Raw genomic sequence first — 23,512 nt, 5'->3', positions numbered from 1 at the left:
AGCACATGCGTCCTCCGAAGCACAACCCACAAGCCGCACTGCTTCTTAACACAGTGCCTCCAACCCGGAAGCCAGCCGCACAATGTGTCGGTGGAAACACCGTGCACCTGGCCCTCGGTTAGCGCGCACTGCGCCGGCCGCCACAGGAGTCGCTGGAGCGCGATGAGACAAGATATCCCTACCGGCCAAACCCTCCCTAACCCGGACGACGCTATGCCAATTGTGCGTCGCCCACGGACCTCCCGTCGCGGCGGCTGCGACAGAGCCTGGCGCGAACCCAGAGACTTGGTGGCGCAGCACACTGCGATGCAGTGCCTAGACCACTGCGCCACCCGGGAGGCCCTAATCAAAGTATTATTGACAACATGTATGATATATATAGAAAAAAACATAAATTACAGGGTAAGCATTAGCATTAGCTCATCGGGAGAGAGAGAGAGAGAGAGAGAGAGAGAGAGAGAGAAAAAAAAAAAGAGTATGTCCATGACTACTCACCCACACAGCACTTCTGACATCCCTTGGTGTCGGGAATCTTGTTGGAGGTGGAACATTTCCTAAAAACCACAATAACAAAGTCTGAAAAGTAGGACTCTACCCACAGAAAACTCCTACACACAGAGGCATCGCCACCTTCTTACCTTGGAATGATTTTGTCTGGGAGCCGGTGGGTGGGGATGGCCATTGGCAGCTTCTGCATCTGTCGAGCGTGCTCATACAGACCCGCCAGATTGTGACAGTAGAGCTGCGAGGCTTTTCCTGCCAAAAAACACAACGAACACACCTTTTGAGTGCTTTGAAGGCAATTATAATATCTTTAATTTTCACGCAAAAAGTGCAGCGTCTAACCGCTTGTATATCTGGAGCAAGTATTGACAAGTAGTATTTACATTTACGAGTGCATATTTCATGATAAAATTAGACTAATGCTCTTGATGACAGATTGCTGCTTATGATTTATGTTTTTAATGTCTGTCACTGCCATTGTGTGCGGCCAAAGATGCATTTAAATGATGTGTCTGGAGAATCTAGTCTATTCTGGAAACTACAAACAAACAATGTAAAACTTTGTGTGCACTACAGTTATTTCTTGAGATATATGAGCAATGTGTGGCAATACAGGTTTCTATGATGAATCCTTACCAGATATGGAGAGCAGACTATTACTCATGACATAAAGCCACGTACACCTCCGGGGAAAGAGCTAGGAAATAAAACAAATGTATCTGTTTTTAATAGTTCTGTAGGTGGTCAAATGAAATCATAATCCGTGTCTCATTGACCAGTTCTGGATCAAACCCTTAAATCCGTGTGGATAAAACCTGGTGGATCAAACCTCAAATCCTTTACTTACGTCACAGCGAAGCAAGCATTCAAATTGAACTGTAATCTGTAACACGATGTGATAGAGAATATTTCAACCTTCACATAAATACATAGATTCCGTTTCCTACATTACACTGTGAAAACATTGGAAGCAGTTGGAACAATTGAAATTTACGGACAAAAAGATCATTCAAATGAAATAATGAGACACCGACCTGTTCCATGGAGGAGTCATGCAGTTCGTTGAGATTTAGAGTGTAAATGCCCTCTTCGGCACCGAATAGCAGGTATTGGTCTAAAACAGAGAATGAAACAATGAAGTATTATAACAGAGAGAGACCGGTAAACTTGGACAATACACACATTGCCTAGGACTCTGCCTAAGAAGGAAACTAATAGTAGCACATGCAAACAAGACATGGGGTAAGACAAAGATGAAAGTCAAGTAAGCTTAGACTCCTGTTCTAGGTTTCTCCCAAGCCTTTCTCGAACAAGAATACAGTGGGACGCCTGGTAGCGAGAGACTGAAAATAAAGTAATCCAATCAATTGCAGATAAAGGTAAACCGCACAGCGGGTTTGGTCAAAATATTAACCGCGCTCTGTCTGTCAGACCCTGCACACCGCACACCCTTGCGGACGTTGTCATTGAACATTGACACAAATCCACATGATCGGTCCTTAAAATACAGCAGAAATACAGTTTCCTGTTATCGGCAATTGATGGAATCAGGGTCCACGGCAGTTAGACAGAAGTTAATTGGCACGAGGCCCACCTCTCGTGTCGGGGTTGATCCAAGATGCCGCACAGTGGATCTTTAGAGGGCAGCCATTGAAGACTTTGGAGAAACAGGCTCCCATCTGTGCAGCGAAAATAGAAAACAGAATGTAGATGAATGTAGATGTTTAGTTATAGTTGATCAATGTAGAGCACCTGGAAAAACCCTTTATAAATTCAGTCCAATATAATAAATCGATTATTTTAAAACAAAGTTGTGGCTGGATCTCTAGCTTCGAAGGTCGCGGTAATTACAAATGTGTAATGAACTCAACACTACTACTTTTAGGTTGCTAATGAATTAATTACATTTCACATAAATTATTTCGATAATGAATGTGCAATCAACACATTTGTGCTTTTGTATCTTAGTGCTCATTTGCTTTTTCCTACAGTGCAGAGTTATAGTTTTCTACTTGACAATGCGTGAGTGTAAGAGCAGGTAAGGTTTGTTAAGACTTACGTGGACTTTTGGCGTGGGGGGGGAAGGCCATTACTGATTGGTTTCTGAGGAAACAGGAAATGACATCATCATACCAAGGTCAGCGTAGAATAATTAACAATCATAGTTAAAATATACTGTATATTATAAGGTAATATTATTAAATATGAAAATATGTGGATCTTATAGAGTTCTATTTAACTATGCGTTAACAATGGTATCATTCTGTCTTCATCAGTGCTGTAATATCTTGGGAATGACACGGTAGCACTTTGACTGAACTATAAGTGATCTTTAATTCATGAGTCGTTGCTTATTAACGAGTAACTAATGAGGTAAACATAGAATAAATGCTCTTTGTTCAGAGCTCTGGGTGCAAATAAAAATACACTTCTAAGAAGAATGAGAAGATTTATGTTTAGTCATAATGGAAAACCGCATAATAATCTATTTTGCAATGAAAATGTAAGTCTTATCATAGCTGTTAGGACATGTTAATGAATTAATCACCATTTACATGAATTATTCACCAAATAACTTACTTTCAGGTAACACATAGTAAAGTTAGTATTTAAAAATGTGAAAAGGTCAGAAATATTTTAAATAACACTTTCTATGACCCAGCGCTGTGCAGTGCATTATGAATAAATTATGCAATAATGCATTATGTACATAATGAACACCTCATTATAGATATTAATGAATTAATGACAGCCATGACCGGTTATCAATATAATGCACTTACCTGTATGTGTAACACATAATGCTTACAGGAAGTCTTATAATGCACTATGGATTTGACAGAATCCGCTTTAAGTGAATTATATACAGAAAATTCACCAAAAGTGTCGCCACCAATTTTTACGCACAGCTTCTGACAAAGGCTAAATTACTATGATGTTTCCGGAATCTCTTTCCTGTCCTTCCTCGTGGTGACACAAGGTGGCATAGTAGACTGCTTCTCGGCACCACCAGCATCCCCGCTCACTTCTGATGGGCTGAACCCATTGCCTGTTAGGAGGGAACTTAATTATTAAATATTACATTATTTATTTAAATGATTCCACCAATCGCCACAATCTGAATGGTGCTGTGGAGAGTGAAGAGGAAGCAAGAGAGTATGTGGCTCTGTGGGAACTGAGCAATTCCAACAATTGTGCTGAAACATGACACTGATAAGACTTAAGATCACCAGTGACTAAACTAAGATTTGTCTAAAGTGGCGTCCACTCCTCGTCTCTTCTCCTTCACCTTGACATATCTGAAAACAACAGGAACGGGCGAATGGAATAGGATGGAATAGCCCAGGTACTAGTCCAGTTCTTTCATGTCAAATGCAGATGAAGGAAAGCTGATGAGGGGTGGAGAACTATTGAGATGCACACGTGAGCGACAGTCAACTTCGTTTGAAAGTTGGCCCCTGCCACCAGACTACTCGAAGTGGGCAGGATGTGGAAACTGGGGAAGTTTGTGCGAGTGTATTGGAGGGTGACTCGTGGCAGAGAGGGTGTGTGACATTATCGCATGCCAACACCAGACACACCACTGCTCCTAATTAAACTGACAGGCTATAAATACTAGCTGGCAACCGCGTGTGTACAAACACACACGCGCACGCACACGGTCCACTTTGAAAAATCTGACTGGCTAAGACAGGGAGGAGGTGGGGCGGAGCCTCTTGAGGATGTTGGCAGGGTTGGAAGGAGGAAGGAGATCCCTGAAAACAGTGGTAGCTTTTATCTCAGCATCATCACACTTATTGTCTAAGTGGTCCAGGTTTGGTATTGTGATGAATTGAAGTGACTGACTGACTGATTCATTCGACTCACTCACCCACTGATCCATTGATTCATTCATTCATTCAAGGGGACCACAGCTTTCCCTCCAACTAAGTGCAGGGGAGATAAGAAAACCCGCATTAATGCATTTCTGACAGAATTGTCTACATCTCCCAGAATGCACCCATTCAGTTTGTGAGCATGCCTTTAAACTACGTTACCTACCTAAGCTAAGCTGCTTGTGCGGGGGGAGTCTGGGGGGCGGCGGCCTGGGCGGCACATGGGTGGCAGAGCGGGCGGGGCTCTCGGCGGCTGGACAACGCTTTATGGTCCCCCCGTTGTCGTCATGGTCATCGGGGGAGCCATGGTGTGCAGGGGAGTTGGCAACATCCTGTGGAATGGGAATGGGCTAAGAGCAAAATACTATACAAAGAGATAGGATATCAGGGTTCTGGTAAATTCCCATTTAATGAAGTCAACTGAATTGAAACAAATTACATTTGTAAAATAAAATCATACGTTGACATTGATTTGACCCCCAACGCTACAGGATCGGCATCAAAGCACACACGTCAACATGTAAAACATCATCATTAGATGTAAAGTCACACCCAGAAATACCTCGAATATTATGCTCTATTGCACACAATAGGGCTATAGGAAATATAAACAAACGTTGTGCTATGTTCAATTTAAAGTGGTGCCACAACAGGATTCCTGTGTGTACACTGTAGAAAATAGATCATCGTGCAGGTTTATATGTGAGAAAACACTACACTCTCAGTCTCATACGATGGACAATGAGTCATTTGAAGAATACATACCTTGACGTTGGGAGGCGGTGGTGGAGGCTCTTTGGGCCGCATAGTGGAGCCCTTGGCACTAAGAGAGAGATAGGGCATAACTATTAGAACAACCTATTGTACTAATAGTTATACCTTTATTTGTGTATCATATACAGTGCACAAAACATTAAGTACACCTTCCTAATATTGAGTTGCACCCCCTTCCCTTTGCCCTCAGAACAGCCTCAATTCGTCAGGGCATGGACTCTACAAGGCAACAAAACCATTCTACAAAGATGCTGGCCAATGTTGACTCCAATGTATCTCACAGGAGTCAAGTTGGCTAGATGTCCTTTGGGTGGTGGACCATTCTTGATACACACGGGAAACTGTTGAGCGTTGCAGTTCTTGACACAAACCGGTGGGCCTGTCACCTGCTACAATACCCTGTTCAAAGGCACTTAAATATTTTTGTCTTGTACATTCACCCTGGTACACATACACAATCCATGTCTCAACTGTCTCAAGGCTTCACTTTTTTTTTTTTTACCTGCCTCCTCCCCTTCATCTACACGGATTGAAGTTTATTTAACAAGTTACATCAATAAGGGATCATAGCTTTCACCTGGATTCAGTCTGTCATGGAAAGAGCAGGTGTTCATACACTCAGTGTATATCCTGGGTCACGTTCATTAGGCGCTATTTGGCGTTATAAGGCATCAAATGGAAGAAAACACAGTAAATAAAAAGACGGACTACCTGGACTTGTCCAATAAGAAACGCTTAATGAACATGAACCTGGCCCCTGGTAGAGTAGCCAGTTCCTATAATTTGCATAACAAAAAAACATTTCATCTATAAATTGTATCTATGAATTAAGAGGACAGTTGTTAAGTTGAAAGGAGAAAGAGGTTGAAGACTTACTGTTGCATTTCATCATGGTCACCACCATCATCATCATCGTTGTTATCTAAATGAGTCTCGTGTCCCCTAAGGGAGAAGAGGGATGTCAATTTCAATTCAATACAACTTTATTAATGCCTTTATAATTGCCCCTCTGGGATTAATACAATACAATTATTTGTAGTGGTATTGAATTGAAGAGGTACAGTGGTAGAGGCATTTCTCAATCGTGGCTCAGAATCAGATGAGCGCTCCCTTCTAAGGGCTTATGAGAGACGAGGAAAGATCCACGCCATAACAACAATCCTTTTGAACAGCATTTCAGCAGTGGGGATACATGCTCCTCTCATGTCCAATGTAGAAAAATTGTTAGTAGGCACCTCATGTCCAAAACGTTTCAACAGTGAAATGAGATACTATGCACCATTATTCATTTCAATGTGAGGTCTACCTTAAGCCGTAACCGATCGGATGAGTTTGTGCATATAATGTGTTTGTTTTGGACTTCGGTGAGGGTTTTTTCGGGCACACATTTTTTTCTTGAGGCAAACTGAAGTTGGTAGCCGAAGTCTACGTCCCTTCATCAGTGATTGCTCAACCGTAGTAAAGTCTGTTGTCATTCAACGAGCAGTGACTCGTTTTCATGCAATTATTTTGGTTGAGAAATACTGCACCAAACACCTTAGTTAGGATGTAAAATTGCACGACTAAGATCTCCTGGGCAAAATGAATGATGTTCCTTGCGTTATTTTGGATTCATCCGGACTATTTTGAGGAAGCGTATACTGGCTATGGCGTCTCAAAACGAACAAACTGTACTATTTCCGCTTTTTTCTTGTTTTTCAAGAAGAGGTCTTTTGAGGGAGTATGCGAACACACTCGTTCTGTTCGCCTAGCCGACTGAAGCATGCTGACGTCATTAGTAATGAACCGGCCAACATTTGAGAGTGCCATTTCATCAACAAAGATGAAAGTAGAGAAGACACCCGAAACAGTCAACGCCTTATTTTTTGAACCGAGTCTAGCTATCTATTTGAGTTGTCTTACCAAACATCACGGGTGGCAAGACAACGAACATTGGAGTTGGCTACATACAGCATAAACCGATCTAGCACCTGCTCATCACTTTGTGTATTGGAAATCGGTGTGCAGGTATCTTTCCTGCATAAGGTGTATTTTTTTTTACCCTAACGCTGAGAATTAATTGATACTAGCAACACACCACCCTAGCCGCAACGAGACAAAGATTACAATAAACAATAGCGGACACCCCGCCGGCTTTCTCTGCGCTATAACTGGGCATACGGCTTTAACGCCTCAGCAAGGGTGAGAAATCACCCCGGTCTCCGCGGAAGTGGTTCTAAAGCAAGTTAGTCGTCCATTTCACTCGCTCAAGCACAGAGGCAGAAGGTTAGGTCACATTAAATATTGAGTAGTGCAAGAGAGAAAGGTGGGGGGAGGAAGAGCGAAAAAGTAAGGGAAGGAGAAAGCGAGGCTGAAGATGAGAAAAATATGAGGGGAAAGGGATGAGAATAAAATAGTCCAGAAAGAGAAGACAGAGATAAGAATTACTTTTATTTATCCAGGGAAGTCACGTTTATTTTTTTCCCAATTGAGCCCTGTCCTATATAGAGAGATAGAAATGAGAGGATAGGAAAAAAAGAGTTTCAGTGAGAGAGACAGAAAGAAAGGGGAGTAAAAACGAGAAAAATGGGGACAGGAAGGAAAGACATAGCTGGGCCTACCTCTGGTTTAGTTTCTCCTCCACCGATTTCAGAAGACTCCTGTTGCGAGAAAATGACAGGAGATAATTAGAGATGAAACAGAAAATGCTGAGATGCTGTTTACATTTGAACACAATGGGTAATTGCAGGGGGTGGTTGGGGATGAGGGAGACGATTTACAAAAACACGGTTTTACAAAAAGACTTTTATTGACTGTAAAGATTGATGTTGATTGTTCAAAGGCAGATTTTGTGTCCGATTTTTGGAAGATGCTGTGAAAGTACCCAACCACCTTCGCTTTCTTGTCTAAAAATATCAGTGGAGCCATGTTCCTTTTTGTAAAATAACTTTGCCGCCTGTTTCTCCAATCTCGATTCTCCGTGTTTTGGTTGTAAATTATTTAGTGCATACCGGGGTCGTGCGCCGAGGGCAGTTCCAACAAACAAATTGCAGAGTGATTGTGTCGGAGAAAAAAAAGGCTATTTATGTTTTATGAATTAGCACTCTGCAAAACCTCTCGATAGGTAGGAAGAATGTTGGCTGAACATTCAAAAACAAACGCAGACAAACATCAAAGCTGAAAGGGTTTCCTGCTAGTGAACAAAAACCTCTCAAACACACTATGCTCAGCAGTAAGCTACTCAATTTACTATTGGTGGTTCCAATGGCTCAATTATGTCATGATGCTTGCAATACAATAGTTGTGGGTTTGATTCCTGCATGGGCCACATACAGTTAACCTATACCCAGTGTACTGTAAATTGCTTTGGCAGGGTCTGCTAAAATGTATGCATCGAAATTATATAATATTAATAGTACTGTATAAGAGTGAACGCTACATTGCGTTGTGTGGAAAGTTTTGATAATTCGTTTTACTTGAGACAGGAGAACAAGAGGAGACATAGGACGAGGTGGATAATTTTATAATAAGGCAGGTTTATTCAAGTGTAAAAATATTATGCAAAGCGTGCAGCACGGCTCTTTCTATCTGATCCGTATGGGGTCGTCAGGAAAAGGGSCTAGTTTCAACAGTAGTACAGTATTATATAGACAACAAGCAAAGTAGGTAGATCTGCGAGTCTGGCCTTCCGATTGGTCGATCTGGGTCGTGGGTTGTCCTGTCCGGGCCTGATGTCGACATTCCATTGGCTCTTCCCACAGTTCTTTGTCTTGCGCTCCAACCTTGAGTTGTGTGTGTCTGTGTGATTGTCATGGGGGAGGGGAGTTGTGGGTGTCGTGTATATGTCTAATGAGTCCAGCATATGTCCAAGAGAGAAAGAGGGGGTGTGGGCATATTGTGTCAACTATAGCTAATGTTGAGAAGTTGTTAAAACAAGTTACCAATATCTAATACAATTTCTTACAAAAGTGCTAGCTGCACAGGTTGTGGCTACGCTAAATTACCATAGATTTTTTGGGAGGGACCATTTAAACACAATACAACCACACATGTGGATACAGTGCAATGGCATTAAAATCATGGAGGATGAGTTTAAACATTATTTTCATTATTTTATTTTCATTGTGGTCCTCTTGAAAATACTTTAAAACCAAAATATACAACATGAAAACAAAATACATCTCAAATACATCTCATCAATAGGGAGGAAAGAGCAAACGGAATAAAAGAGATGACCAAGTAATGTTCATTGATACAATTATACTTTCTTATAGCCTCTGTCGCTTAAAACATTTTGCTCATAAACCATTTCTTAAAGGGATAGTTCACCAAATTACATTGGTTTCCTTACCCTGTAAGCAGTCTATGGACAAGGTATGACAGCAATGCATGATATGGTTTTGTGGTACAAATCCTAATCAAGTCATGGGACCGATATTAGCATTTTTCGTGCATCATTTTCAAATCATCCAAAAGTATCTAAAATTGATTATGAAGCTTAACGAAGTCACTTATAGATGTTTTGAATATGATGTGCGAAAAATGATAATATCGGTCCCATAACTTGAATGGGATTTGTGCCACAAATGCACTTGGAACAGTCCCAGGGAAACTAAACCAAAGCATGGATTGTTGTCATAAACCAATATGTTATTTGGTCATTTGGGTGAACTATCCCTTTAAGGTTAATCGTAAAACTCCCTTGCGTAGGGATGGATTTGATCTGATATTGGTAACTCTGGCTCTGGTGTGATGGCTACGAGAGTCTCTAATAAAATTAAAATAACCAGACAGGTAACTGGGGGCAAGGTCATGTATAACTTTAAAAACGATCAACAGTTTGATCTGCACCACCCAGAGATCAACTGGAAGTCAGTTCAGTTCCCTGAATTTATTAGGACAAATGTGCATTCTAGGGCTGAGCTCGAATATAATTCTCATCAGTTGGTTTTGGGCCATTTGAAGTTTGTCCTTCAGATTTTTTTTATGCCACTGGACCATGAGATATAGTCATAGTGGCACTGGATTAGAGATGTTGCCAGGGTCTGCATAGTAGGATACTGTTTAAGAGAGGATGCTAGTATGTTTCTTTGTGTGGAGAGCGCTAGCTACACAAGTTGTGGCTAAGCTAAATGACCATAATCATTATTACTGGTACTGTATAAGAGCAGAGGGAGCACGCCACATTGCTAGGCTATGTGTGGAAAGCGCAAGCTTCACATGTTATGGCTAAGTCAATTACCAACAAATATACTGTATACTAGTACTGTAGAAAGGATGCTACATTGCTATGTGTGGAAAGCACTAGCGACACAGGTAGCGCCTAAGCTAAATTACCATATTATATTATTACTAGTCCTGTATAAGACAGGATGGTACGTTGTTAGTGTGGAAAGCGCTAGCTTAACGGGTTGTGGCTAAGCTAAATAACCAAATTATCTTATTATTACTAATAATGTATATAAGGGTGCTACATTGCTTTGTGTGAAAAGCTCAAACTTCACAGGTTGTGACTAGGCCCATCGCTCACTCGTGTGTCATTCCATCTGTCTCGACGCCCCACTGGCCTTCTCAAATCTCCATCTTCCCCTATTATCCCTCTCCCCTTCATGCATGGCTGTCTCTACAAATAAACAATAAAATACGAACGGAGAGTGGAAAAGTTTGGGGAAAAAGTCTACACATATTCAAGATGCCCATTAAGATTCAGTGCAATGCAACCAGAGTTGGGTTCAAATACTATTTGAAATCATTTCAAATACTTTATCTGGGCTTGATTGGCCTTGCCTTGTGGCAAAAGTGCAGTCCAGATAAGCTGAAGAAAACAGTAAAAGTATTTGAAAAATGCCAAATAGTATAATCGAATCCAGGTCTGAATGCAACTTGCCTAGTCACCTTACCCTGCAAGTTGTCTTGCGGCATGACCCAGCTGCGCGTCAGCTTCAGCTTGCTGCCTGACATTCTCCTGTAGAATTCTCTGATACAGAGCAGAATTTATATTTCCTTTTATTAAGGCAAGTCGTCCAGGTCCTGAGGCAGCAAAGCATCCCCAAACCATCACACTACCACCACCAATGCAGTGTTTGGTTTTTGCCAGGCATAAATGGGACCCATGTCATCCAAAAAGTAAATCATTTGAATCATCTGTCTATAGATCATTATTCCAAGAGTCTTGATGATCATCCAGGTGCTTTTTGTCAAACTTGAATAAACGTTCTGGACGACAGTTGGGCCATGCAGCAAGACAATGATCCAAAACACACAATCAAGTCTACATGAAAATGGCAAAAAAAGCAACACATTTGAAGTTTAGAAATTGCCTAGTCAAAGTCCAGACTTAATCCCAATTGAGAAGATGTGCCAGGACTTGAAATGAGCAGTTCATGCTTGAAAACCCACACATTTCGCTGAGTTACAGGAGTTCTGCAAGCAAGATTGGGTCACAATTCCTTCACAACTGATCAACAACTACAGGAAGCGTTAGGTTGGAGTCATTGGAGCTGAAGGTGGTACAGCCAGTTATTGAGTGTAAGGGGGTAATTCTTGGGTGTTTTATAACTTTGTTTATAAAATAAATGAAATATGTAATTGTTGTGTTATTTGTTCACTCCGGTTCCCTTTATCTAATATTAGGTTTTGGTTGAAGATCTGATAACATTCCGTATTAAATATGCAAAAATAGAGAAAATCGGCACTGCATCTACCTCTACTACTCCTGTATCCCTACAACACATTGTAAATATGGTACTGGAACTGACCCTGTGGCTTTCTTCGTGTTCTTCTTTTTATTTCTCCTGTGTTTTTGTTCTACCTTGTGTTATCTTTAGTACGACATTATCGATTACCGCAAATCAAATAAATGATGTTTTATTGGTCGCATACACAAGTTTAGCAGATGCTATTGCGGGTGTAGCGAAATGCTTGCATTGGCTGGGTTTAGAGCTAGCATTTTACTGTACTTGTGCACGGGACATTACAACTTGAAACCTCCATGCACGCAATCTCACTTACTTATGCCCTCCCAAGAAGGAGCTTTCGGGAGATCCCGTTTCGTAATCCATCTGCAAGTCCCAGGAGAAATGAAGACGGTTACAAGACTTATTTCATTTCACTTTGCATGTTCTATACCTCAAGAGTCAGAAAGTCATTATAACTGCGTGATGATGAGTATTAGAAATGAAAGATAAATGAATAAGGTTGGACTGAAATTAAATCATGACATGCTAAAGCTCCATCTCCTTTGAATGATAGGTGATAGAGGTTTTGTTGTGTAGAGGTGCTATGTATACTGTAATTCTAGTCGAAATGCAATGTGATTGCTTTTTGATCTATTCATTGGCATGCCCTATGGCAGTCATTCATTCATGTATGCATGCAAATACATAATACCTCTTAATAATAACATTAATTTAATTGGTTAAGCACGTAATGGATACACACAAGCAAAGACTATGCTGATTGGTGATTTTTTAAATTTAACCTTTATTTAACCAGGTAGGCTAGTTGAGAACAGGTTCTCATATACAACTGCGACCTGGCCAAGATTAAGCAAAGCAATTCGACACATACAACAACACAGAGTTACACATGGAGTAAACAAACATACAGTCAATAATACAGTAGAAAAAGTCTATATATATCTATATCTCTTCCGGCGCCGAAAAGAGATGGCCGCCTCGCTTCGCGTTCCTTGGAAAATATGCAGTATTTTGTTTTTTTACGTGTTATTTCTTACATCGGTACCCCAGGTAATCTTAGGTTTCATTACATACAGTCGGGAGGAACTACTGAATATACGATTAACGTCAACTCATCATCGTTCCTACCAGGAATATGACTTTCCCGAAACGATTCCAGTGTTTTGCCTTCCACCCAATACAATGGATCTGATCCCAGCCGGCGACCCTGTGCGACGCCGAAAAAGGGGAAAACGAGGCGGTCTCGTGGTCAGGCTTCGGAGACGGGCACACGCGCTCCACTCCCTAGCATACTACTCGCCAATGTCCAGTCTCTTGACAATAGGTTGATGAAATCCGAGCACGGGTAGCATTCCAGAGAGACATCAGGGATTGCAACGTGCTCTGCTTCACGGAAACATGGCTAACTCAAGGGACGCTAACGGAGTCGGTGCAGCCAGCTGGTTTCTTCACATCGCCGACAGAAACAAACATCTTTCCGGTAAGAAGAGGGGCGGGGGGGTATGCCTTATGATTAACGAGAAGTGTGTGATCATCATAACAACACACAGGAACTCAAGTCATTCTGTTCACCTGATCTAGAACTCCTCACAATCAAATGTCGACTGCATTATCTACCAAGGGAATTCTCGTCAATCATAATCACAGCCGTATATATTCCCCCCCAAGCAGACACATCGATGGCCCTGAACGAACTTTATCTGACTCTTTGTAAACTGGGAACCACACACCCTGAGGCTGCATTCATCGTAGCTGGGGATTTTAACAAGGCTATCTAAAACAAAACTCCCTAAATTCTATCAGCATATCGATTGTGCTACCAGGGCTGGAAAAACACTAGACCATTGGATACTATTTCCGCGACGCTTATAAGGCCTCCCCGCCCCCTTTCGGAAAAGCTGACCACGACTCCATTTTGTTGATTCCAGCCTACAAACAGAAACTCAAACAACAAGCTCCCGCGCTCAGGTCTGTTCAACGCTGGTCCGACCAATCTGAATCCACGCTTCAGACTGCTTCGATCACGCGGATTGGAATATGTTCCGCATCGCGTCCAACAACAATATTGACGAATATGCTGATTCGGTGAGCGAGTTCATTAGGAAGTGCATTGACGATGTCGTACCCACAGCAACGATAAAAACATTCCCAAACCAGAAACCGTGGATTGACGGCAGCATTCGCGTGAAACTGAAGCGCGAACCACTGCTTTTAACCAGGGCAAGGTGACCGGAAGCATGACCGAATACAAACAGTGTAGCTATTCTCTCCACAAGGCAATCAAACAGGCTAAGTCTCAGTACAGAGACAAAATCGAGTCGCAATTCAACAGCTCAGACACAAGAGGTATGTGGCAGGGTCTACAGTCAATCACGGTTACAAAAAGAAAACCAGCCCCGTCGCGGACCAGGATGTCTTGCTCCCAGACAGGCTAAACAACTTTTTTGCCCGCTTTGAGGACAATACAGTGCCACTGACACGGCCCCCTACCAAAACCTGCGGGCTCTCCTTCACTGCAGCCGAGGTGAGTAAAACATTAAACGTGTTAACCCTCGCAAGGCTGCAGGCCCAGACGGCATTCCCAGCCGCGTCCTCGAGCATGCGCAGACCAGCTGGCTGGTGTGTTTACGGACATATTCAATCAATCCTTATCCCAGTCTGCTGTTCCCACATGCTTCAAGAGGGCCACCATTGTTCCTGTTCCCAAGAAAGCTAAGGTAACTGAGCTAAACGACTACCGCCCCGTAGCACTCACTTCCGTCATCATGAAGTGCTTGAGAGACTAGTCAAGGACCATATCACCTCCACCCTACCGGACACCCTAGACCCACTCCAATTTGCTTACCGACCCAATAGGTCCACAGACGACGCAATCGCAACCACACTGCACACTGCCCTAACCCATCTGGACAAGAGGAATACCCATGTGAGAATGCTGTTCATCGATTACAGCTCAGCATTTAACACCATAGTACCCTCCAAACTCGTCATCAAGCTCGAGACCCTGGGTCTCGACCCGCCCTGTGCAACTGGGTCCTGGACTTCCTGACGGGCCGCCCCCAGGTGGTGAGGTAGGTAAACACATCTCCACCCCGCTGATCCTCAACACTGGGGCCCCACAAGGGTGCGTTCTGAGCCCTCTCCTGTACCCTGTTCACCCACGACTGCGTGGCCATGCACGCCTCCAACTCAATCATCAAGTTTGCGGATGACACTCACGTGGTAGGCTTGATTACCAACCACGACGAGACGGCCTACAGGAGGAGGTGAGGGCCCTCGGAGTGTGGTGTCAGGAAAATAACCTCACACTCAACGTCAACAAAACAAAGGAGATGATTGTGGACTTCAGGAAACAGCAGAGGGAGCACCCCCCTATCCACATCGACGGGTCAGTAGTGGAGAAGGTGGAAAGTTTTAAGTTCCTCGGTGTACACATCACGGACAAACTGAATTGGTCCACCCACACAGACAGCGTTGTGAAGAAGGCGCAGCAGCGCCTCTTCAACCTCAGGAGGCTGAAGAAATTCGGCTTGTCACCAAAAGCACTCACAAACTTCTACAGATGCACAATCGAGAGCATCCTGTCGGGCTGTATCACCGCCTGGTACGGCAACTGCTCCGCCCACAACCGTAAGGCTCTCCAGAGGGTAGTGAGGTCTGCAGAACGCATCACCAGGGGCAAACTACCTGCCCTCCAGGACACCTAACCACCCGATGTCACAGGAAGGCCATAAAGCAATCAAGGACAACAACCACCCAAGCCACTGCCTGTTCACCCCGCTATCATCCAGAAGGCGAGGTCAGTACAGGTGCATCAAAGCAGGGACCGAGAGACTGAAAAACAGCTTCTATCTCAAGGCCATCAGACGTAAACAGCCACCACTAACATTTAGCGCCGCCGCCAACATACTGACTCAACTCCAGCCACTTAAATGGGAATTGATGGAAATTATGTAAAAATGTACCACTAGCCACTTTAAGCAATGCCACTTAATACAATGTTTACATACCCTACATTACCCATCTCATATGTATACTGTACTCTATATAATCTACTTCATCTTGCCATCTTTATGCAATACATGTACCACTAGCCACTTTAAACTATGCCACTTTATGTTTACATACCCTACAGTACTCTTCTCATATGTATATACCGTACTCTATACCATCTACTGCCTGCCATGCCGTTCTGTACCACCACTCATCTCTATATCTTTATGTACATATTCTTTATCCCTTTACACTTGTTGTGTGTGTAAGGTAGTAGTTGTGGAATTGTTAGGTTAGATTACTGTTGGTTATTACTGCATTGTCGGAACTAGAAGCACAAGCATTTCGCTACACTCGCATTAACATCTGCTAACCATGTGTATGTGACTAATAAAATTTGATTTGATTTGATTTGATTTGATATACAGTGTGTGCAAATTAGGTAGGATAAGGGAGGTAAAGGCAATAAATAGGCCATGGTGGCGGAATAATTACAATATAGCAATTAACACTGGAATGGTATATGTGCAAGTAAGAGATACTGGGGTGCAAAAGAGCAGATAAATAAATACAGTATGGGGATGGGTAGTTGAGGGGTAACTTTACAGATGGGCTATGTACAGGTGCAGTGATCTGTGAGCTGCTCTGATAGCTTGGTGCTTAAAGTTAGAGAGGGAGATATGAGTCTCCAGCTTCAGTGATTTTTGCAGTTCGTTCCAGTCATTGGCAGCAGAGAACTGGAAAGAAAGGCGGCCAAAAGAAGAATTGGCTTTGGGGTGACCAGTGAGATATACCTGCTGGAGCGCGTGCTACGGGTGGGTGCTGCTATGGTGACCAGTGAGCTGAGATAAGGTGAGGCTTTACCTAGCAGAGACTTGTAGATGACCTGGAGCCAGTGGGTTTGGCGGCCAGCCAACGAGAGGGCCAGCAACGAGAGCGCACAGGTCGCTAGTGGTGGGTAGTATATGGGGCTTTGGTGACAAAACGGATGGCACTGTGATAGACTGCATCCAATTTGTTGTGTAGAGTATTGGAGGCTATTTTGCAAATGACATCGCCAAAGTCGAGGATCGGTAGGATGGTCATCTTTACGAGGGTATGTTTGGCAGCATGAGTGAAGGATGCTTTGTTGCGAAATAGGAAGCCGATTCTAGATTTAATTTTGGATTGGAGATGCTTAATGTGAGTCTGGAAGGAGAGCTTACAGTCTAACCAGACACCTAGGTATTTGTAGTTGTCCACATATTCTAAGTCAGAACCGTCCAGAGTAGTGATGCTGGATGGGCGGGCGGGTGTGGGCAGCGATCGGGTGAATAGCATGTATTTAGTTTTACTTGTATTTAAGAGCAGTTGGAGGCCACGGAAGGAGAGTTGTATGGCATTGAAGCTTGTCTGGAGGTTAGTTAACACAGTGTCAAAAGAAGTGCCAGAGGTATACAGAATGGTGTCGTCTGCGTAGACGTGGATCAGAGAATCACCAGCAGCAAGAGCGACATCATTGATGTATACAGAGAAGAGAGTCGGCCCGAGAATTGAACCCTGTGGCACCCCCATAGAGACTGCTGAGCTGTTTGTTTGAACGTCAACAAAATACATGTTGGTTGACACTTCATGTAATGGCAGCTACTGTATATGAACCAAACAAATAGCTGTTCATGCTGGACACAATACTTGTCCTTACTGCTTATGACAATGATCACTATAAAATTATTTTAAATATTTACAGTATACATTTTAAAAGATAAGATGCACCCAATAAGATACATCATTGGTTAGACCACAGCCTTAAACTCAGGAAATCAAGTTGATATGACAAAACTTGAAATATATCATTAGTTGATACAACTAAGTATTTTAAGTGGGGCAACTCATCTTTTAAGGTTTCATTTCAGGAGCTCTAATTGAGGTATCACCAACATGTCAAAAGGAGACAGTCGTTAAAAGGTGAGACGTGAGGATTTAGTACAATGACGACAAGTGACCAAGGTCGACAATGACACAGCGACTCAGAAATAATGCGGTTATCTAATTCAGGACATAGTTTACAGTCAGAACTAAACAGGCGTGGCAGTTAAACTAATGGCAAAGGCCTTTTTAACCCTTTTCCTGAGCTTAAACTCTACCTCCACAGTAAAGACTGGAGAGTTGACAGAAGATCCGGCTCAGTGAATGTCACCTCTCTGCCCTCCTCTATCCCTCGCCTCTCATCTCTCCAACCTCCCCCTTGTCTGAGTCTGCCATCATTGAGAGGGCGATGCGCTTTGATAACCGTTGCTTTCCTTCGCTTCCTTCCCCTATAACAACTGTCACACAGAGATTCCAGTGCTGTGTCTCAAATGGCACCCTATCCCCTATATTGTTGCAGTAAAGTAGTGCACTATAGGGAATAGGGTGCCATTTGGGACACACACACACACAAGGTGTCAGCCTTGCACCCAACGTACACAGAATCTCAGAGGGTGCATTTCAGAAACTGTTAAGCTACCATCTACGTTATGACAGTGAATAATGGCAATATACAGTGGGGAGAACAAGTATTTGATACACTGCCGATTTTGCAGGTTTTCCTACTTATAAAGCATGTAGAGGTCTGTAATTTTTATCATAGGTACATTAACTATGAGAGACGGAATCTAAACAAAATCAAGAAAATCACATTGTATGATTTTTAAGTAATTATTTGCATTTTTTTGCATGACATAAGTTTGATACATCAGAAAAGCAGAACTTAATATTTTGGTACAGAAACCTTTGTTTGCAATTTACAGAGATCATACGTTTCCTGTAGTTCTTGACTATAGTTTGCACTACCTGCAGCAGGGATTTTTGGCCCACTCCTCCCTAAGATCTTCTCAGATCCTTCAGGTTTCGGGGCTGTCGCTGGGCAATACGGAGTTTCAGCTCCTCCAAAAGATTTTCTATTGGGTTCAGGTCTGGGACTGGTAGGCCACTCCAGGACCTTGAGATGCTTCTTCCGAGCACTCCTTAGTTGCCATGGTGTGTGCTTGTGTCGTTGTCATGCTGGAAGACCCAGCCACGACCCATCTTCAATGCTTCTACTGAGGGAAGGAGGTGTTGGCCAAGATCTCGCGATACATGGCCCATCATCCTCCCTCAATACGGTGCAGTCGTCCTGTCCCTTTGCAGAAAAGCATCCCAAAGAATGATGTTTCACCTCCATGCTTCACGGTTGGGATGGTGTTCTTGGGGTTGTACTCATATTTTCTTCCTCCAAACACGGCGAGTGGAGTTAGACCAAAAAGCTCTATTTTTGTCTCATCCAGACCACATGACCTTCTCCCATTCCCTCTGGATCATCCAGATGGTCATTTGGCAAACTTCAGACAGGCCTGGACATGCACTGGCTAAGCAGGGGGGGACCTTGCGTGCGCTGCAGGATTTTAATCATGACGGCGTAGTGTGTTACTAATGTTTTTCTTTGAGACTGTGGTCCAGCTCTCTTCAGGTATTGACCAGGTCCTGCGTGTAGTTCGGGCTGATCCCTCACCTTCCTCATGATCATTGATGCCCCACGAGTGAATCTTGCATGGAGCCCAGACCGAGGGTGTTGACCGTCATCTTGAACTTCTTCCCATTTTCTAATAATTGGCCCAGTTGTTTCCTTCTCACCAAGCTGCTTGCCTATTGTCCTGTAGCCAATCCAGCCTGTGCAGGTCACAATTTTTATCCTGTGTCTTACACAGCTTGTCTTGGCCATGTGGAGAGGTTGGAATCTGTTTGATTGAGTGTGTGGACAGGTGTATTTTTACAGGTAACGAGTTCAAAACAGGTGCAAGTTAATACAGGTAATGAGTGGAGAACAGGAGGCTTCTTAACAAAAACTACCAGGTCTGTGGGAGCTGGAATTTTACTGGTGGTAGGTGATCAATACTTATGTCATGCAATAAAATGCAAATTAATTATTTAAAAATTCATACAATGTGATTTTCTGGATTTTTGTTTTAGATTCCGTCTCTCACAGTTGAAGTGTACCTATGATAAAAATTACAGACTCTACATGCTTTGTAATTAGGAAACCTGCAAAATCGGCAGTGTATCAAATACTTGTTCTCCCCACTGTATATGTACAACTACAACATGTAAGTAACAACTAAATATATGCGCAAGATGTGTGCATAATTGTATTTTTAGATTGATAAAGCATCATCTAAATTCCATATTAAATGTGATAATTCAAAAACACATCTCAGCTGTATGGCCTAATGGGAAACACTTAATAAATACCTTAAAAAAAGGGTACCTTTTGTAAAATGTTACCACATCGCAACCCATTCTGCAAGAGGTTGTGGGGAGGATGTGAGAGGTTGTGTGGCTAAGCAGAGGCTGTTTACCGCGGTGCAGCTGTTGTATGGTTGCTCTATTGTACCGTTTGCTACACAAAGCATCTGCAGCGGGCGTTTAGGCAGCACTCCCTGTCCACTCGGAGAGACTTGGAGCTCACTACGGTTTGAACGTCCGATCGGACAAACAATGACACTTTTCTCGATCAACCTCTTTCTCTCAAACTGCTCTCTCACTTTCTCAACCTCTCAACCTCTGCCTCTCCCCTCTCTCAAGCTCCCTCTCACCTCTGCCTCTCCCAAGTCTCTTAACCTCAACATCCCTCTCTCAACTCTCTTTCTTTCTTTCCTCCACACTCATGCGCTCCTCAATCCTCAATCAGCACTCTCAACTCTCGCTCTCTCTCTCATCTTCTTTCTCTCAACCTCGTATCTCTCTGTCTCTCAATCATTCTCTCTCTGTCGCTCAACCTCGCTCTCTCTCAACTCGTCTCTCTACCTCTCTAAAACTCTCTCTCTCTCTCAACCTCGCTCTCTAGCTTCTCAACCTCGTCTCTCTCTCTCAACCTCGCTCTCTCTCTCTCAACCTCGCTTCTCTTCTCTCAACCTCGCTCTCTCAACCTCGCTCTCTCTCTCTCTCAATCTCGCTCTTCTCTCTCTCTCAACTCGCTCTCTTCTCTTCAACCTGCCTCTCTCTCTCTCTCAACTCGCTCTGCTCTCTTCTAACTCGCTCTCTCTCTCTCTCAACTCGCTCTCTCTCTCTCAACCTCGCTCTCTCTTTCTCAACCTGCTCTCTCTCTCTCAACCTCGCTCTCTCTCTCTCTCACTGCTCTCTCTCTCTACCTCGCTCTCTCTCTCTACCTCGCCATCTCTCTTTCACACTCGCCCTCTCTCTCTCAACGCTCGCCCTCTCTCTCTCAACCTCACCCTCTTCTCTACCTCGCCCTCTCTCTCTCAATTCAATTCATTCAAATGACGTAACAATGTACATATTGCAAAGCTTATTTTGGTATTTTACACATAAATAAAAAATGAGAATCAAAATTGTCACGGACAACAGTAACAACAATAACCAAGTGTCAAAATAACATACATTCAACATAACAATAAGCATACAGTAGAGGACATGTGCAGGTTGATTGGTCTGTCAGACACTGTCCATCACTTATGGCAGGCAGCAGTGCGTGCCAACCCACCCCCCCTCCCCCCCACTGCTCTCTGCGTCCTCCCCAACACGTGGTAGCCTACCTCTCATCAGAGGTATTTGAAACCTTGATAAGGCGTTTCAAATTTGGGGATGACACTCTAATTGTTTAATATTTTATGTATCTTTTGTTAGGAAATGCAGCTCGTCCAGGTTCTGCTGTGTTGCATTGTGGTTGCACAGTCCTTTCCTCTACAAGGGTAGCCAGGTTCTTGTGTCTACCTTTCTCATGGAGCTTGCGCACTGAGCCTGACTTTGTCAAGGTTTTCTAAGTTTTGATCAGTAAATGGTAATATTTAGCCACAGTGTACTGTCGATTTAGGGCCAGATAGCACTGCATTTTGCTTTGTGTTTGTGCTTGTGTTTCCCAATAAGCAATATGTTTTTTTTGACTGTGTTGTAATTTGGTTTATTCTGATTGATTGGATGTTCTGGTCCTGAGGCTTCAGTGTGTTAGTAGAACAGGTTTGTGAACTCAGCCCCTTACCAGCTGGATGAGGGGACTCTTTTCTTTGCTCAGCTCTTGGCATTGCAGGACTTGGTAATGATATGAGAGGGGGTCACTGTATTTTAGATGTTTCCAAAACTTGATTGCTCTTTTTTGAGTTTTTATTATTAGCGGATATTGGCCTAATTATGCCCTGCATGCATTGTTTGTAGTTTTCCTCTGGACATGTAGGAGAATCTTACAGAACTCTGCATGCAGTGTTTCAATGGGGTGTTTGTCCCATTTGATGAAATCTTGTTTTGCAAGTGGACCCCACACCTTGCTGCCATAAAGTGCAATTGGTTCAATGACATATTCAATTCGTTTTAGCCAAATTTTAATAGGTATTCCAATTTGAATTAGCTTTTTAATGGCGTAGAATGCCCTGCGTGCTTTCTCTCTCAGCTCATTCACTGCCTCATTAAGGTGTCCAGTTGAGCTTATTTTTAAACCTAAGTAATTGTAGTGTGTGCAGTACTCTATATATTTTGTACCAATTGAGAACTTTGGTCTAATTCCCTGAGATCTGTATCTTCTCTGGAAAATCATTATTTTAGTCTTTTTGGGGTTTACTGCCAGGGCCCAGGTCTTGCAGTACTGCTCTAGCAGGTCCAGGCTCTGCTGTAGGCCATGTGCTGTGGCTGACAGCAGGCATAGGTCATCTGCGAAGAGTAGGCATTTAACCTCTGTATTGTGGAGACTAACACCAGGGGCTGAGGATTTTTCTAGAATAGTGGCCAATTCGTTGATGTAAATATTCAAGAGTGCAGGGCTCAGATTACAACCCTGACGAAGGACCTGCCCCTGGTTAAAGAATTCAGTTATTTTCTTGCCAATTTTAATGCTGCACGTATTGCCAGTATACATTTATTTATTATGTCATATGTTTTACCCCCTACACCACTTTCAATAACTTTGTAGAACAGTCCTGTATGCCAAATAGAATCAAATGCTTTTTGGAAGTCGATAAAGCAAGCGTATATTTTGGTATTATTTTGGTGGACATGTTTATCTATCAGGGTGTGTAGGGTGTAAATATGATCAGTTGTGCGATGTTTTGGTATAAATCCAATTTGGCTTTTATTCAAGACATTGTGCTTATTAAGGAAGTTTAGAACTCTTACATTTATAATACTACAGAAAACCTTCCCCAGGTTACTGTTCACACAAATGCCTCTGTAATTGTTAGGGTCAAATTTGTCTCCGTTTTTAAAGATTGGGGTTATGAGTCCTTGATTCCAGATGTCAGGGAAATAACCTACACTCAGGATCAAATTAAACAGTTTTAATATAGCCAATTGAAATTTTGCACTAGTGAGTTTGAGCATCTCATTTAGGATGCCATCAGGTATGCATGCTTTTTTAAATTTGAGGGCCTGAAGTTTCTTATAGAGCTCCTGGTCAGTAATTGGGGAGTCCAATGGATTTTGATTGTCCTTTATAGCTTTTTGTAATCCATTCAACTTCTCATGAATTTGGCGTTGTTCTGCGTCTCTGTCAATTTGAACGGTGTTGTAGAGTGTTTTAAAATGGGTTGTCCATATGTCACCATTTTGTATCGCTAATCCTCTTGTTAAGATTTTTTTCTCTCCCAATTTTTCTATTTTTCTCTCTCTCTCAACCTCTCTCTCTCTCAACCTCGCTCTCACTCTCTCTCAACCTCGCTCTCACTCTCTCTCAACCTCTCTCTCTCTCTC

General features: G+C 42.9%; 1 long non-coding RNA gene and 1 pseudogene across 1 annotated transcript in view; both read right to left on the bottom strand.

Annotated features, from left to right (window-relative positions):
- Positions 1–23,512, bottom strand: part of LOC111956209 (mitogen-activated protein kinase kinase kinase kinase 3-like) — a 95,002-nt pseudogene that overhangs the window by 8,149 nt on the left and 63,341 nt on the right.
- Positions 20,634–23,512, bottom strand: part of LOC139027528 (uncharacterized) — a 6,613-nt gene continuing 3,734 nt past the window's right edge. The window contains exons 2-5 of the long non-coding RNA XR_011479642.1: positions 23,438–23,497; positions 20,892–20,936; positions 20,746–20,767; positions 20,634–20,711 (exon numbers count right to left, since the gene is read on the bottom strand). This is a non-coding gene — a long non-coding RNA (uncharacterized lncRNA). The remainder of the gene's footprint in view (positions 20,712–20,745; positions 20,768–20,891; positions 20,937–23,437; positions 23,498–23,512) is intronic.

Source organism: Salvelinus sp. IW2-2015, linkage group LG1, assembly GCF_002910315.2.
Source record: "Salvelinus sp. IW2-2015 linkage group LG1, ASM291031v2, whole genome shotgun sequence".
Lineage (NCBI taxonomy): Eukaryota > Metazoa > Chordata > Actinopteri > Salmoniformes > Salmonidae > Salvelinus > Salvelinus sp. IW2-2015.
The sequence above is the reverse complement of the archived record's forward strand: the minus strand, read 5'-3'. Positions and strand labels throughout refer to the sequence as shown.